At 48.0% G+C, this 17,221-nt stretch overlaps 1 protein-coding gene across 6 annotated transcripts in view; it reads left to right on the plus strand.

The window, feature by feature from the left end:
- Positions 1 to 1,413: 1,413 nt before the first annotated feature.
- BDNF (brain derived neurotrophic factor) overlaps positions 1,414 to 17,221 on the plus strand; it is a 64,652-nt gene continuing 48,844 nt past the window's right edge. Inside the window, exons 1-4 of one of the 6 annotated variants that reach the window (XR_014584984.1) lie at positions 1,414 to 2,578; positions 13,417 to 13,546; positions 14,074 to 16,170; positions 16,327 to 16,704. The gene's annotated coding sequence lies outside the window, so the exon portion shown is untranslated. Of the gene's footprint in view, positions 2,579 to 10,989; positions 11,739 to 13,416; positions 13,547 to 13,666; positions 13,751 to 14,073; positions 16,705 to 16,727; positions 16,797 to 17,221 lie in introns of those variants that run through there. The other 5 variants (XR_014584985.1, XR_014584986.1, XR_014584983.1 and 2 more) reach the window with 5 other exon arrangements.

The raw sequence follows: 17,221 nt of genomic DNA on the forward strand, positions 1-17,221 counted from the left end.
TCAACATTTGGCATTCAGGTTGTCTAGCCATTTTTTTTTTCCTGGAAGACTCTATAGATCACTGGGGAGCTATTAGGCTTATGACATCAAAGGTGCCATGGAAACAAAACCCGATTAAGAGTGATTTTGGTTAGACTGTTTTAAGCTCTTTTTTTTTTTTTTTTTTTTTTATGCTAACACCGTTTAACTCAAATGTTTGAATGAACATCTGGAAGAAAAAACCCTACAAGGATTTCCTCCTCTTGTTATGGATTCAATTCTGTTTGTCACCCTAGTTAAAGGCTGCAAGTTTCATCCCTCTACAGCTTACGAGGAATGCCTCCAGAAATCAGATGACATCGAGCTTCCCCACTATGTCTCAAGTAAGCAAACAAAACAGTACCATTGATGTGGCCCAAAACTCACTTTTTTTTTTTTTTTTTTTTTTGTAATTCAACAGGGAGGAGAACCTATTTATTCTCTCAGATTCCCTAGAACAAATGGGCTACATAAACCCTAGGAAGAGACCCTAGTTCATCCCTTGGTAACACAAATTGTGGGTCCTGCTTCTTATCTGGAGCTTCAGATTAACATAAATAGCCTGAGCACCTTCACCACAGAAATCAGTGGGTGCTCTGCAAGTACCTTGGGAGAAATACAGACCTACCTTGTAATGAAACCTTGTTTTCTCCTCACATAACTTTTTATTTCCTAAACATTTTTTTCTAATATTCATGAATACTCAGTTGAAGTATTTGTTATCATTTCTGGTCTGAAAACCAACATCATGATAAATGATATCTGATTGTGGCTTGGTATTTAACAGCCATTCTTCTTTCCTCATGCCTTAGTTTCAGTCATTCTCTAGCTTTTGCCAAATCCCTCTGATGGCGTCATTATAATGCATTTAACTGCATTTATAACCGCATTTGTTCTCAGGTGACTACCATGTACCTGAAACTGATTTTTCTCTGAAATTCAGGTGGTTCACAGATTCCTCTTTCCGTTGTCAAAGTTCTTTCCTTTGGAATTTTGTACATTACTCTGATGCCAGCTTCAACTATCCCTCATTTTCATCCTTTTGAATAAAACACTGAGTTGGTGAAATTCCAGTTTGTTATTCACTTGAAGTATTTAATTTATTTTAGGCTTGCACTCACCAAGTACATTGCACTTCTCCCTGTGCTCTGCTACTGTCTTATACCTTCTCAGTAATGTTTTTCCAGATTGTTTAAGTCAGTGGTAGAGTATTTACACTTGTGCATGCGTTTCTGAATTGGATATCATGATACACACGCATTAAAAGGACTCTGCTGCACGTCCCTGTTCTGTTAGAACCAGACGATGATGGTTACAGCCTATCCCAAAGCCAGGAACCCACACTGAAGACCCAGTCCCAGTTCAGGTTTCACTGTGTAGGTGAGCAGTGTAAGTCAGGAGTATTTACACAGAGATGAGAAGAGTTACACCTGTACAAATTCATCTATGATCAAAACAGAGTATCTTAGAACAAGCTTGATTAATCTGTACAGCAAAATGGCTCTGCATCTTTATGTGGAAAGCTGCTATATTAAAAGGCATTCATTTAAAAAAAATCATAAAAATAAAACCACCCTTCTCTAGAAATTCTCATTTGCAAAATCTTCTGATCATTGTTGTCACAGAAAACCTGTACAGACCCTGTCAGAAGAGTACACTGCATCCTTTCAGCTCCTGACAGCCTGTCCCATATTTATCCATCCTCCTGCTGCAGACAGGTCTCACTCAATGAGCCAGGACTGGCTCTGAAAACACACTGTCCAAAACACCACTGGAGATCTGGATGGAGAAACACGTGCAGAACGAAGACTGAAAATTTGAGCAAATTTTTTCTCCTATGAAAATGCCCCAAAGCATTGTCTGATCCTACCATTACTGTAGCTATATTTTAGCAGCTTTTGTCCCAAGTGTACAAGAAACATTGGCTTCATTAGTTTTGTCAGCTTGTCCATGCTTATCCCCGAGCTTCATGCTCACCTACCCCTGCATCTCTGTAACATTTAGCAATGAGCAGGCAGGTTTATTTGGCCTTATAATTACAAACAATTTTCTTCTTTCTCAGCTGAAAACACTGCTTTGTTTTGTTCTTTTCATAGAAGGGGTTGTGTGACTTCGGTGCTGTTAACAACCATGGGGCTGCAGGCTGGATGGTGTGGGTGACTTTTGAGAGATGGAAGTGACAATGAGGAGGTGGTTTCGATGTGCTACCCCTTTCCTTCCTCCAGTGTTATAAGGGCACTGTTTAGTAGGAGCGATGTCCGGAGCAGAACAGGTGGGGTACCCAGCACACAAGGACTATTAGCAGGTATTGTTCACGAGGGGCCAGCTGATCTCTAGCCTACTTGACTGTATGAGAAGCCTGCAAGCACTATCACCACCCTTACAGGAAACAGGTGTAAGTGCTTGCAGGAAAAGGCTCAAGTATACTCTGTTAACAAAAGTAAACGAGTGCTGGTGGTGGGGACATTCATACATATAAGCAGACAGAGCAGCCGTCCCCCAGGAATGCTCTTTTCTACAAGAGGTGACCCTTCAATGCTTTTAGCATTGCCACCAGCAGGTATGTTGAGCATTCCCTGCCTCCTCATTTCTGTTTGTGTTAGGCTTTCTTTCTTAAACACTGACTTAAGCAGTGAGCCAAAGCTGCAGCCTTCTTTTCATTGCTGGGAGCATTTTGTCTTGACTCCGCTCTTCTATTACCTTAGGGCTCTTTTTTGTTCTTTTAAAAATATCTTAGTCTGCTTTGTTTCTGTGTTCAGCTGTAGCTTGCGTGTGTTTCCCTCAGCTCAGCATTGCAAACCAGTCCTGGCTCTCCTGAAAGCTGTCACTTCTGAAATGGCAGCAGCAGTGAGAGCTGAGCGGCTGTGGTAGCTGGCACGGAGGAGGGACAAGAGGATGTCTTTCTCTCTAGACTTTGTTCAGGCTAATCTTTTATCCGTGCACATTGACCAGTCTGACAAAGTCTGACTGTTCTCTCTTCTACTGCTTTGTTTTACTAAAGTTTTAGCTGTTAAGTAGTGCCTTGACTGGAAGTGAACAAATAACCCCACGTTTTTCCTGTGTCTAGCACCTTTTCATTGAACACAACAAGAAATTAGATGTTATTTGTCTTCCGCATAATTCCCCATGAATGGGCCTATAGTAAGTGTTGGCTATGACCCTAGTCCGCAGTACATGATTGCGAAAGAAGGGAAGACAAAAAAAGGAAACCCATGAAGCTTACTGTGTTGCTTTAATTCTTCTGGTCCCTGAAGAAAATGAACATAGGGGAAGGTGCCATGTGGCCAAGGTAGTGCTGCTAAACCTGTGGCTTAGCTGTGTCCATTGAAGAGTTTAGAGACGTGACATCTATAATGACGACTTCTCTTTGTGTGATTGTTTATTTGTGAAATTATCCTCACCTTTTGCAGTGGTCTTCAGAATTCAGAAGAACCACTGGAGCCATCCTGTTATGTGTTCCTAAAGAGGTCTCCCTGAGGGTGGGGTATCAAAAGATGTGAGCAGAAAAAGAAAGAAGCAGTAGTGGAGAACTAAGCTCCATTCCTAATCACAGGCAGCTCAAAGTCAGTGATACTGCATGAGGTTCAAGGATGTAGGGGTTGTTTTCCTCAACTCCATTGGCTTTGCTTTCACGTGATGTTAGGCTTTGTGTGATGCTAGAGACGTGTGGCCAGAGCCTTTCTTGTTTACACTGCTTGGGTAGTCCACATGTAAAGCCTGTGTGGGGCTTTCTTGGGTAAAGCAGGAATTGCTTTGAATGGCACTTAAACCCATCTGCTTCACTAGAAGGGCCTTTCTTTTAAAGGGTGTAGGATATGTAAGTACATCTGTTTCTACTACCTTGAGCTAATTTGTTTCCCTCTCAGAAGAAGCAATAGGAAACTTCTGCACTCTGGTGCCCTGATGCTCATGTCTTCCTGCTCCCTGCACAGGACTACTCACACATCCCCAGAGGGCTTGGCTGTGGGCACATAGTCCCAGTGCTTGGAGTGCTCTGGGTTGCTCTTGTGAAGCCAGGCAGGCTACAAGTGGCAGCAGGTCTTAGTGCATGCGTGCATGTTGAACATGCACAGGGGCTTGCCTTAATTTTGTCCACAGGCACGCAAGCGTGCGGGTGAGCTGCGTGCCAACAGAGCCCTTCCCACACTAACCAACACTGGAGGAGGAGCTCCTGCAGACATGCAGTGCAGCTGAGATATTTGGCTTCGTGATTTGTGGTGGGAGAAAGAGCCTCAGCACAGTCGCCTACTCATTTGGAGGCTCTAAAAACTGCCAGTACTGATGCCCAAAAAGCGTCTGCCCCCACACCCTCTGCTGCTGGTGTGACTCTTTATTTTCTGCTGGGGGGACAAACAGCCCACTCCAGGGAGTCACTTAGCAAGAGGTATGGAAAAAAAAAAACCTTCTTGGTGACCATAAAGTGCATAAGTAATACAGTAAAATGGGGGGACTGGCTCTTCTGTTGGGGTCTTGGCCTGGGTTTCCAAGCACGAAGGCACAACTCTTCCTCCAGCCTCAGGTTTTCGCCTTGAACCCAGCCGTGATGCAGTCTTGAGACGTTAGCTCACCTGGATAAACCCCCACTTGACAAACACATCTAAAACAGGAGGACCATAGCTTTAAGCCCCCTATATAGTCTAGGGAGTTGCGTAGGCACATCTCCAGGGCATTTAATCCGACTTGGTTTGGGTCACCCTTGGAGCTGTCTCTCTCTCCCTATTGACTGAAGGGAGCCAGAGGCAACTGAATAAAATAAATCAGGATCTTAATCTCCACGCTTAATGAAGACACTAATATTTTCTTTGTCTAGCTTGTGTCTCCAGGCTCTGAGGGTTTCAGGATTGTTGCTGTCCCTTACCACATGGCTGTGGGGGTCTGATGCAGAGCAGCCCCAGCAAGCCAGCGTCTTGGTGCTGTGGCCACTCAGCTTCAGCCTCTGGAGAAATTCCTGCAGGGCTGAAATTAATCAACATAGCAGAGTTTCTGGCTTAGGTGAATGTAAAAGGAACAGGGTAAATAGGAAAAAGAAAAGAGGAAAATAGGTTTTGTTTTTGTAGATTTGGGGGAGCACCTTCCCCTGGCCAGGGTTGCTGAAGCCAGGGGAAGTGAGGGGGCGCAGGCTGGTCCCAGACAGAGCTCAGTGGTATGGGAACCACGAGATGCTGCTGACCATGCGGGCTCAGGACTTGTGGCTGTTCACACATGTCCATTCGCTTGCATTGGTTTGACCAAGGACTTGTAAAGCCTCCCTGCCTCCCTCTGCTTTTCACTGTGTATATGCCCCAAACAGAAGAGGAAAAAACACACATATTTTAATTGGGACACAATTTTGCATGAGCTGCTGGGCAGGAAGCTAGCAACTCTTCTACTTACTCTGATGCTTTTTTCCACCAGGCTCTGGGCTGAAATCTTTCCTGGCAAAAATGCCTGATAAGCCCCTGGGACCTGTCTGTCACTGCACCCCCAGCCCATGAAGGTGCCAGCCACACGTGGGTGCTGTCTTCCAGGGCTGTGCTCCTTCCTCGAACCCTGATACAATGCAGCGAGTTTTAGCTTTTCCCACCCCCAAAAGCTGGAGGAGATTGATTATTTTTTTTATATTTTTTTTTTTCTTCCATGACTCTTCAAAGCTTTTCCTGAAGCGTGTTCCTCAAAGCCCTGGAGAAAGGGGCAGGGTTAAGGGGAATTAAAATGAATATATATATTTCACTGGGTTTTCTTGACATCGATCATATATTTTCTGAATGAGAACTGCTGTATAGTGACATTTATGGCATCAGCATTATGTGTCTGACATCCTACAGAGTAGCAATTCCCTTAGAAAAGGCTTGTGTGTCTGGAAAGCATTTCCTCCCCTTAAACTTCTTAATAGACAGTGTTTGCTTGATGCTTGGGCGTACACATTGAATCCTTCATGTTGTCAGTCACTGGGGAGCTTCCAGAGGCACCAAATAACTCCGGGCACTGCCTCCCAAGCTTCTGGCACAACAGGCCCCGTGTGCTTTCCTGCTAAACAGGGAGATTAGCAGAGCCTAGGCAGCGCTGGCTCTTTCTCCCTGAAAGAGGGTTGTTTTGCACTGGGAAACCAAGTCTTCATGAATCTGTGAGTTTTGGAGGCTTGAAGAGGAAGCTGTGACTCTGAGCTGTCTCCGCTCCCAGCAGAAACCTGATCTTGCGCAGCACACCTCCTTCCATTGCATAATGCTGGTAGACTAGTCTAGATGTGACTCCTTGTTGGCAGAATTCATCTTTGCTCCTGGTACAGGAGGTGAAGGGATAACTGAAGACTCGTCTCTAATTAGAAAAGCCTTCATTTTACTCCCTCTAAATAGACTTCAGGAGAAATCTGGCATTTTCAAAGAGGGGGGAGAAAGAGTCAGAATTTGCAGAAGACTGTCAAGCATAATTAGAACTTGGCATATATTTACAGACGTCAGAGGGATGTTGAGACAGCTTGCAAGCAGCATCCTGGGCCTGGCTGCTGTGAGGCCAAAGACTGGGAGGAGCTGAGCAGCAGAAAGCTGTGGAAGAAGCTGGTGCTTGCCAGCTCCCGGGGTCCGCTCGGGGGTATGTGAGCAGTGGGCATTGCAGCCGGGGAGACCTTCAGTGGGACAGGCTTCTGATGGAAAAGTGCCAGTCCAGGAGAAATCAAGACATCTGATAAATTCGTAGAGATTTGGCTGCCTAGGTCAGTCTATGGGGTTGTGAAGTGGGGAAAAAAATGTTTCATTCTGACAATTCAAAATATATGTCAGGTTTCCTTTAAAATAAATGTTGTTTTTCTTAATTTTTAAATATAGACTTCTTAGCCAGCTGAGGTTTTTATTACTGATTTTAAACATGTACTATAATTCCATTTTAAAAATGATTACGTGGGGTTAACCTGATCTGCAACCCGTATCTTGGGTAACTCCTTGATAAAGCAAGAATTTGTCTCATGCGCCACTGCAGCCGGTTGTATATTTTTGTTGGTTTCTGATTAAGCAAATGTGTGAAATTCAAAACAGGAGTGCTGACAGCTATTGTACCGATCAGGGAATAGTGAAACACACGGGCTCTGAAAATAACAATATAACGTCTTTCTGCACTTGTTGAAGTGGAGGCTGCCAATTGACAGCCTGTGGCCCAGACGCAGCCTGTTCCTGAATGCTTTTCTTCTATTACATCGTAATAGAAAGTTTCTTGTCCATTAAGCTAGTCAATAAGCTGGGCATGCTGGTTTAGCTGGTTGGAGGTAAATCCCAACTTCCTTATGTTGTTTGGTATGTAACTTTTGCAAGTGAGATGGGAAAATACAGGGACGTAATGGCATTAAAGGAGTGTAGAGGAGAGGCCCGTCATGTCTCCAGTTCTGGGCAGCAGGAGCTGCCCCAGCCAGCGGGGCTGGTCACCTGCACCTCTGGGATCAGACGTCCTGATCATGGGTGACGTGCTTAAGTCCCACAGATGCAATATCAGCCCCATTCTCATGCTGCCGCCCACCTGCCAGCATTTCTGACCCTTTCTTAACTCTTCTCAAGAAACAAGCAGCAGGTAGGAAGGGCCAAGTGTGAAACTGCCCACAGCCTCTCCTCTTTGCAAGGGTGCAGGGTCTTTCCCCAACATTGTCCTGGCTGGTCTGGGTGGCAGATGGGGTGGTCACAGCTGCCTTTTTGTTGACTGGTGTCTTCCCTGGGTGTTGGTAGCACTTGGTGGTCACAGATGAGATGTTTTCTAGGCTTTTTCATGGGGTAGGAGCCCAGGATGGCTGCTGTGTTGGCTGCCCGGTTATCGTGGTGTGATGCACCTGGAGCATAAAGCTAGTGATGGGAGGTTGTTGGTACCCTGCCGTACCTGGGAAGGAAGACTTACTGAATACGACCTCTTGTAATGCTGTTTTGGAAGGGATCCCTCAATTTCACAGGTGCCCCAGCCTGCATGCCCTGCCAGGCTGCTCCTTTACCATTCATGTGGTGTGCACATCACACAGCACGCTGCCTTGTGGCACAAACTGCAGCTAACATCAGTAAACATCAATAAAAATTAATCCCTAGGGGCTGAGATTGTAAGTACCATAGGGCTTCTGCCACATCCTGCCCTGCTGGGGTCCCAGGACCTCTAAGGCTGTTCCCAGCACCTGGCCCCAGCCAAGCATCTCTAAGCATCTCTGCCGAGGAAGCAGTGTGGCCCTCACCCCCTGGAGCTGCACTGGCCAGGCTCAAACCTGCTGCTGCGTAAGCAAAAGCACGCTTTAAGGAAGACATTTTTTCTGTGTAAATTCACTAAGATTTTCTGACTGGTTAAAACGAGCTAAAACCATTTCTCCTTTCAAGGTGTTTCACGTGTTAGTGCCCGTACAGAGGTGGGAGGGACCTGCCGCCTCAGCACCTCGGCCAGTGTGTAGGCCGAGCCGCGCGGCTGTGCCACCAGCTCAGCGACAGGCACCAGCCAGGGGTCTGGGCGCACTGTGTGGAGCGGGATGGCCTCTCCTAGAGCACCTGCAGCAGCACAGCCCCTCGGGTGGCAGCAGGCGGGTGAACAGAGCCCAGCCACCACGGTGGTGGCCGCCGGTGCCACCAGCTGGGCCGGGCAGCTGGCCCGCATCCTGCACCGTGAGCAGCCAGAGCGCACGCTACAGAGTTGTGGGGAGCAAACTTTGTAAATGTGCATTGTCATGGAGACAGTATAGATCAGCTGAAGGAGCATATGGTTCTTTACTCCTTCGAGCTATCACTGGAAGGAGTAGACTGGGGAATATATTTAGTGTTTTCTTTTCAGCAGATGACTAAAGATAAGGAAATAAAATTAGTTTGAGAAAATCCTCCTCCTTTTCTATGGGAAGTTGGCTGCTCTTCACTCTGCATTAGAAAAATATTACTGAGATCTCTTGTGTTATAGTTGATCGCTGGCAGGCATTTTGGAAAGGTCATATCTGAGAGCTGCTCTTCATAACTGCCTGAAAAAAAAAAAAAACACGAGTACTTTTTTATTTAAAATTATATGAATTTGCTCTTAAAAGAAGGGTCTGTGTGTGATCTTCAGAGAGAGAAGACAGCTCCTCCTTAAAAGAGGACTTTTGGTCACAACTGTACGTTCTTGTCCACTGTAGGATCACTTCATAGCCTGGCTTCGAGTCTGTCAGCAGCCATGGAGGACCTGATGCTGGCACAGTGCATTGAGCACCAGTCCCGCTGCCTGCCCTATTCCCTGGGGGAAGCCCTGGGCTGCCCCACAGCCCTGCCTGGGAGAGCAGTGGGGGTTTTCCGGGGGGGGGCTGGTAACGTGCTTTGGTGGGGCCGCAGTGGAAGTAAGGAGGCCCTTTGTCCTGCAGGGTTTGACAGAGATGCGCTTGGCTAAAAAAAGATAGTGAAATTGTGGATGATATCACCATTTCTCAAGAAAAGCTTTGTTTTAGGGGGAAAAAGACATTCTTTTAAGAAACATACAAAAGCATCATGCAAAAATATTTGACCAGCTTTATGCACACATTCATGAGCAACTGGGCCACTGTAGATCATACAAGTTGGACAACAGAGATGAATATCTAATTACACTTCTTTAGCAGCCAGCCGTCAGACAGGAACAGCATGAGTATAATTCACTCACTAATTAACATTTCAAGTGAACAGTGGATTATTCTATGCCTTTATTTGTTCTCAGAAAGGATGGCCTGACTGCAGCATCCCAGCTGGACTTACTTGAGGCAAAACCCTTCCCCTTACCAGGCTGAGCCCCATGGCTCAGGTGGAAGAAGAAGATAGGAAATTCCTTCCACCTGGTTGTGGTCCGCTTGTGAACAGTTATAATCTTCCCCATCGTGTACCGGTTAGCATAGTATCTTAGGAATTTCAGGGCTGATGCAAAACCCTCTCTGTCAGGAGAAAATGAGGCGCAGATAGAAGGGATCGGCCGGAGCAGCAGCACACTGCGAGGACTGCAGGGTGGCCCAGCCTGGCCCCGGCTTCCCTGGCTCTTGGGTGACAGACCTGCCTTGGAAATTTTTCCCTGGTGCTCGTGTTCAGAGAGGCAGCGAGCAGCCTCCCAAAGGGAGCAGTGCCTGTCACGGGGCAGGAGGAAGCTGTGTGAACACTTGGGAATTTAATCAGGAGCTGTGCCAGGAAGGGAGGGGGGTTGTACAAGTAGGAAGGGGCTGTCTCCAGATTTTTAGCCACTGCGGGGCTGCTCCCGGTTTTAGGTTGCTGTCAGAGGCAGGTAGAGGAGCTGGAGCTGTGGAAGGGGACGAGGGCAACGTAATGGAGACCTGATGGGTGTGGGGTCCTGAGCAAGCTGCTTCTCTGGGTGAGACCTTGTCTGCCTGGCCGGAGGGAGGAGGGAAAAACACAGCAGCAACAACAAAACAAGAATAGCTTTGGCCATGATTCAGCACATGCAAATCTGACTTTACAGGGACTAAGTGTTTTGGTGGATTGTGACATCTGTGCAACTTCCACCTCAAAACTGTTTTGCACTCAGTCTTTTTTTGGTTGCAAAACTCTCTAGTTCGGTATAAATTGTGCGACAGACTACTAAACCAGAATGCTAAATAAGACATTGATAAGGCTGAGAAGTCAAGCAACCAAAAGAGGGGAGATGCTTGAAATAACACGGCCAAACATTTGAAGTTTGGCCATATTTCCCCACATGTGAAAACCCATATTTTTAATGGAACTTATTGCTTTGTAATGGGTGATGCTATACACCAAACACCATGCATGTATTCCACAATACGTAATGTAATTTGACTGTTTTAACCACATGTGTAATTAGTGATATTGACTTGGTAATGGTAACACTGAGAACTACTTTTTGCCAGCGCTTCGTTACATTAAATTGAATCTTTCCCAAGGAGGAAAATCTAGGAGGCACTAGTCAGTCACTGACTCACTCTCAGCTGCCTCTTTGCTAAACCCTGAATGTATGCCATAGTAAGTTATTTGTCACAGTGACTCAGCATTGTAGGCTCCTTTTTTTAATTTCTCTCTCTCACCACAGAGCCAAGAAAATCTCCCACCTCCCCATGCCGTATGCTACTGAGATTGCAGTTTGTATCATCGGCCAGAGGATAACAAATTTAAGTTTGTGCTGGGAGCCTTATAAGGGCACTAACACTTGCGTGCGGGTTGCACGTCACGACGGCGAGCCAAGAAGAGGTGCCAATAATAGATCCCGGTGTTTGTGCATCGCACAGTGACTATTTGTGCCGTTGGTGGGGAACGGAGCGATATGCCAGACGGCCAAGTGTTTCATTTCGCCCAAGTCACGGGGCTGGTCCCCAGCGAGCCCTGGCGCGGGCGTGTGGCCCCGCTCCTGCAGAGCCCAGCTGGTGGCTGCCGTGGGGAGAGGAGCCCACGCGGGTCAGCCCCGTGTCCTGCCCCACTGGGATACGCAGCAGTGGCTGGGCGAGGATGGTGGTGGGGAGGAAAACAGCCAGTGGTGCCCGCGCCGATGGAGGCACTGGAAGGCAATGCAGCACGGCTGTCTCTCTCTGCCAAATGCTTCCTCGTGGCATCAGTGTGTTTGCTCAGTTAATGACCTGTTTTCCTGCTGCTCTCTCCCTCAGGCCTTATTGGCCACAGGTGTGACCTGTGGAGAATTTGCAGCGTGGGCAAGGCAGCCACACACTGCCATGGTGACTGAGGTACAGGGGTTTGCTTGGCACAGCTTGGTCTGTACCTCGCCAGAGTGAGCAGCGTGGGGACCAGCGTGAACAGCCAGCGAAGTTACCCCATCGGGGGCTAAAGGTGGGGAGGGGGCTCCTGTCAGCAAAGCTGCACAAACTCTGAGTGGGGAATGCTTTTGGAAGATGGGTTTTTGCAGTCACAGCCAGTACATACTACTCAAAGCTCAGTCAGAGGATGTTTGAGTAAAGTTTGAATCAAATCCATCCATCTCCTTGGTGTAACTGTGGCTTTAAATTAAAAATTAACGCAGCTAGTGAAGGAAGACCAAAAACATTCCCACTTTTTGCCCTATGTGATGGGCAACGTAGAAGGGGGAGAAAAGATTAATCAGGTTATAGTAGTATTTGCATGTCTACAAATGGAAGCCTAAAGGACACTGCCCTCTTCCCAAGCTGCTTTATGACTGAGTTGTGCTCGCAGGTCAGAAAACTGAGAAATCCCACCGCAGGCAGCAGCAGCTCTCTCTGCCTGGTCGGGAGAGCCGCGTGCCGGGCGGCTGGGAGCCCTTGAGCTCAGATGTGCTTCCAGCACAGCTGGGAGTGCCGCGCAGCACACCAGGCACTGGCTGCTGTTTCCTAGCCAGAGTTGTGCACAAACAAAATAGTTGCACCTTATGCTCAGCGTTGGGGCTCCCACACTGGCCAAGTGGATGGGAGGATGGTGCGCTCCTCTGCCTGGCGGATGGCAGGGCTTCAGCTGCTGGGGGTTTAAGGACCGCTTTCCGTGTTGGTGAGGATGGAGCGAGCTCTCGCAGGTGACATGCAATCCATCATGAAGCCTCCCAGACCACCTTCGTACCAGGACGTAGTAACCAGGCAGCTCAGTGGAGGTGCGCAGGTGCTGCTTTTCCGCCTAATCCTCCCCTCTCCTTCCTTCCTCATTACTAGCATGTTTATTTAGGAGGATGCTAGCAGTGGGTGCGAAAGTCAAGTGTAATGGCCTGTGGATGCAAAGGTGATGTTTGCTTTGTGCCAGCTGGGAAGCTAGGTGAGCTGTAGGCTGTCGGAGGTGCCTTGTGGTCAGTGAATTCCCCACCTGAGCCTTGTCACAGGGCCGTGGGTTGCTGGGCTCTGCTGAAATGCTGCTTGTAGAGTTCTGAGGCCAGAAGAAGAGTAACTAACCTGCCAGCCTTGAAAACCTCAGCTGCACATGCCCACCTGAATGTCAATACATGTGTGTGTATATAGATAAGTATTTGTCACCACTGCATTTTTTCCATTGTATATGCAGCGCTCTCCCGGTGTCTGTGATGTTGCATATTGCAAGCGTCTGGCTATGCAGCATTGGGTCTGAAGCTGAGAGGCAAAGCAAAACATCTGAGACATGTTACTGAAATAGTGACCAAAACCAAAAAGCCAGAATCCCAGGTTGCTAAAATGTTAGAAATAGTCGTGTGTCAGGTCTTGGAACAGGCTGTTTTCCAAGGATGCTTATTCACGGCCTTCCTGGTGGGGAAACAAGTGAAAATTTGGAGTTTCTCCAGCACTGAAGCGGTATGCTGGCAGGGGTCTGTGGTGTCCCCACCCGCAGAGCCGCTGGCTTCCTCGTGTGCCTGCAAACTCCTGTCTGCCCCACCAAGTCACCTGGCAATGCCGTGGCAACGTCGAATGTTCCTGTCTTTCTTTGCAATTCTCAGGCATCTTATTCTGGGAACTACTGACGTTACGGAGTCTTCTGTGATCAGAAGTCCCAACTGTAGTGAAACTTTCTCATTTGTCCATTTCATCTGATCTTTCAGCTGGAAGTGTATAGAGTTCAGGAACTAGCTGCGTAACCAGTCACCTTGAATACAGAGGCAGCACCACAGGAATTCTCTTTCTGAAGAAAAACAAGACAACGGACTTCACGTTGCTGTTGGGACTTCAAAGGTACCATTGGCTTGTTATTTTTACTATTTTGTAATTTCTAAGCGTTTGTTGGAAACTGTTTTATGTTTTATCAGTGGCAAAATATTTTTAGGATTTTTTTTTTCTCTGATTACTGACTAGAGACCCAGCAATGTTTTGGAAGATAGGGCTCATCTCTTCCATCAGTGAGTGAAAAATTGCATCTCTCTGGTGACGTCCTCAGAAGTAAGATTCTGCTTTGTGTATGTGATGGGTGGAAGTGACCTCTTGGAGAAGTGAAAGTCAAAGTAGGAAAACATTGCACCAAATCCCTAAGCTCCAGCAGTGCTGATGTCTGGGATTTGTATCTATGAGCACGTTTCCATTTGGAAATTTTGATGTTTTTTTCTGTTTACTGATGCTGCCTCAACAGTTGAGGCAGAGCTCAACAAAAACCCGTAAGATTTCCTAATGAAATGGTAAAACTGTACGTGACAAGGACACAACAGAATCTCAAGTCAGTGACCATTCCCTCAGTTTCCTTCTTTTGTCCTCTTTGCTCCCCCCAGGTGATGAACTTCCCATGGCACTGGGAAGGCAATATCAGGAGGCTGTCACTGGGAGCTGCCCTGAGACTCCCAGCCGCTCACCCTGGCCAGGCTTTGGTTCACCTCCTGCCGGTTACCGCCAGCAACGTCATAAGGGAAGGGCACGAAGTTGTGCCGAGGGTCAAACAGGACGTGAGGCAAAGTGCCTTTACCGCGAGGGCGGCCACACACTGCAGCAGGCTTCCTGGCGAGGGTGCTCCTCAGCAGAGGTGGTGGTGGAGGCTGGGTGGGCTGCTGCCGCCTGGCTTCATGTCCTCTCCTGCACGGGCAAAGTGTCTTGGCTGTGCCTTTGCAGCATGAGGTGGCACTTGTCCTGTATTGACGTTCAGCTCTGTGGACAAGATCTCTAAATTAGATGTGCTGTCAGTGTGTTTTGCGATGACAAAACAGGCATCGGCTTGTAAACGCAACCTTGCTTTTGACTTTGCTCTCTGCAAAGAACTGCAGGGCATGCAGTCAGGAAGCAAGGTTTCAAGCTCTTTGTTTTTCTCCATTTGATTACCTGTGCTGTTTTTACAGCGACTGAAAACTGAAATCAAATGGACAAATCACCTGGCCTTAAACTGTGCTGACAGGACACCGCAATGACCGCCTCAGCCACCCTGTGGCCAGGTCCTCGTAGCAGGCCAGGGCTGACACGCCACGGTTAATGCGTGCTTGTGGGCTGGGAAGGCTGGCTGGGGTGTTCCTCCTGAGTTCTTTCCCATTATTTCTAGGCATAGCCAGGCCACAGCTGCTGCCAACAGCAGCACTTCGTGCCCAGCTGAAGGCCTCAAATCAATTTTTGAGAATAAACAGCCTGGAGAGGCGGCTTTTCCACTTCAAAGATTTAGAAACTGAGGCACACAGATAAGGAAAGTCCTCACCTGTGCACATAAGGGATTACAGAGCCCAGGTCTTTTAATTTCCAATTATGGTCTCTGGCCACAAGCTCTTGAGAAAAGTCCATTTCGGCCTGACTTGCAGGGACGGGATGCAGCTGTCCTGCAGCTGCCGGTCTGTCACATACAACATGCTGTGGATGCTGAGCTGTTCTCAAACAGGAAAGTGGGAGGAAGGGGAACGTGGCGAGGTCCGGCCAGGTGGAGCGGTGAGATGCAGCAGGCACCCTGGGATGCTGGCTGGGCAGGGGGACGCTCCCCGGCTACAGCACGCAGGCCTCAGGAGCTGCACTTCTTAATACCTGTGATAAAATGGGCATCCCAACGCTCAAGAGGTGAGATTTCCTCAGCTAGAGTTGAGCTTATGGATGCAGCCCTCAGTCATTGGGCAGCTTTCATGTCGGATTGATTTTTCTGTGCATGAGGCAGGGTTGCTTCCTCACATGGCAGTTTTGTTTGGCGGGCCGTGGGTTGCTCGACCCTTCACCGCTAATGCTGTCACCTTCTAATAAAGGCATTGATTTGTAGCTTTGGGCTGGGATACCTGGGACAGCTGTCACTCTGCCCTGAAGTCATAAATCCTCATGGCCTTCCTCATCTGCCAGTCCTCCGTGATTAAAGCGAGAGCTCCTCTGAGCGATGAATCACCAAGGCTCATAGGCGTTTGCGAGCCGCGTTACTGCTGCAGCCCACTCTGTGTGTTGTCCAGGCACCGTTTGCCTGACACAAACAATAGATTAGATGTCAAACATGTGGAATTGCTCTGGAAGGAAACAGCAATGATCTCCTCAGCTCCAGGTTTCTTATTTCCTTTTAAGCTTGGAAATTAAACGTGGGGGTTCTCCAAAACTAACACAAACGCTCGGGTGGTTGGTAGTTTCCTTTATTTGTGCATATAAAGCACGTTTCGGTGCAGCAGGGGGAGAGATGCCATTAATACCTAATACTAAGCATGCAAATTACTACTGGATTTTGTGTAAGCAATTTAGAGCCCGTTGGTTTTTTTCCGCAGTGCTCCCTTCTATTTATCAATTTCTTCCCTGTACCTCTCTGCTCGCCTGTGTCTTCATTCATCATTCATTTACACAGCCATTCAGAGCATCAGAAACCAATTTCCTCCCTGAATCTGGTCCTGTACCAAAACAAGGCTGCCCCGCATGCAAGTGATGTTATGCAGGTATGTGCTGTTTTGAGCAGAGGAGTGTGTAGCAGGAGGTGGATTAAGACTAAAAAGAAGCCAGAACTCTGTGTTTCTTGGAATAGGTCTTGTTTTGAGCTCAGCATCCCTCCACGACAGAAAAATAGATGCTTTCCACTTTGTTCTCCCACATAGCTTTACAAACTGTCGTCAAGTCGCGCGTCAAGGGAACGGACACTGAAGTTGGACTCATGCTTTTGTTCTCCTCTGGCTCCCGAGTCGCTGGTGTCTGTCTCTGCTCAGACAAGTCACCTGGCCCCAGCCCACCCAACAAGCAGCTGGCGAGCGGCTCCCGATGCCACGCGCTGCTCTGCCGCTGAATCACCGCCTTGACTGAGATCCAAGGGCCCCACTTCACGCTCCCTCTGGGGCGTGCGTGCGTGTGCGTGCAAGCATGCCGCAGGCAACCTGGGCATCAGCCCTGTCTGCAGATAGCAAACATAAATCACTAGCGGTGTTGCACAACAGCTGCATTATACCTGTGCAAATCGGTCGGTCAGCTCACACGCGCAAGCGCTTGCTCTTCTGCCCCACAGATCACGACGCAGCTGGACCCGGGCACCTTGCCAGCATTAATGGTTGCAGCCACCCAGCACCTCCACGAGGTAAGGAGCTTGTGCATTTCCTCGTGTCTTCTTGGAGGTGGCTTGTTGGGGAACTGGCATGGGTTAGCTGTGGAGTGGAGTTTTCCTGGGACGTCCAGGCTTGTGTTGCCTGTCCCTGCCTCTCACTGACACCCACGTCCTCCCCTGGGCTGTGCATGTGTAGAAGCTCTGGGAGGTGAGGGGCTTCCAGGTTTGCACAGGCGTGGTGGCTCTTACATCCTGCACTGCTCTAGGTTTACAGAAAGAAGCACTGTAACTGCTTAGTACTAAACCACTGTCATGGACAATGCACATTGCAATGGCTACGTGAGAAGACCTTTCCAAATCTAGCCATAAATGACTTGTGGGAAATAATGATCATGTCTTAAAATTATTGCTATCAACTTCATTTTTTCTGATGTTGCTTTGTTTCTGCTAGGATTGAG

This window comes from Anser anser (assembly GCF_964211835.1).
Source record: "Anser anser genome assembly, chromosome: 5".
In the NCBI taxonomy this organism is placed as follows: domain Eukaryota; kingdom Metazoa; phylum Chordata; class Aves; order Anseriformes; family Anatidae; genus Anser; species Anser anser.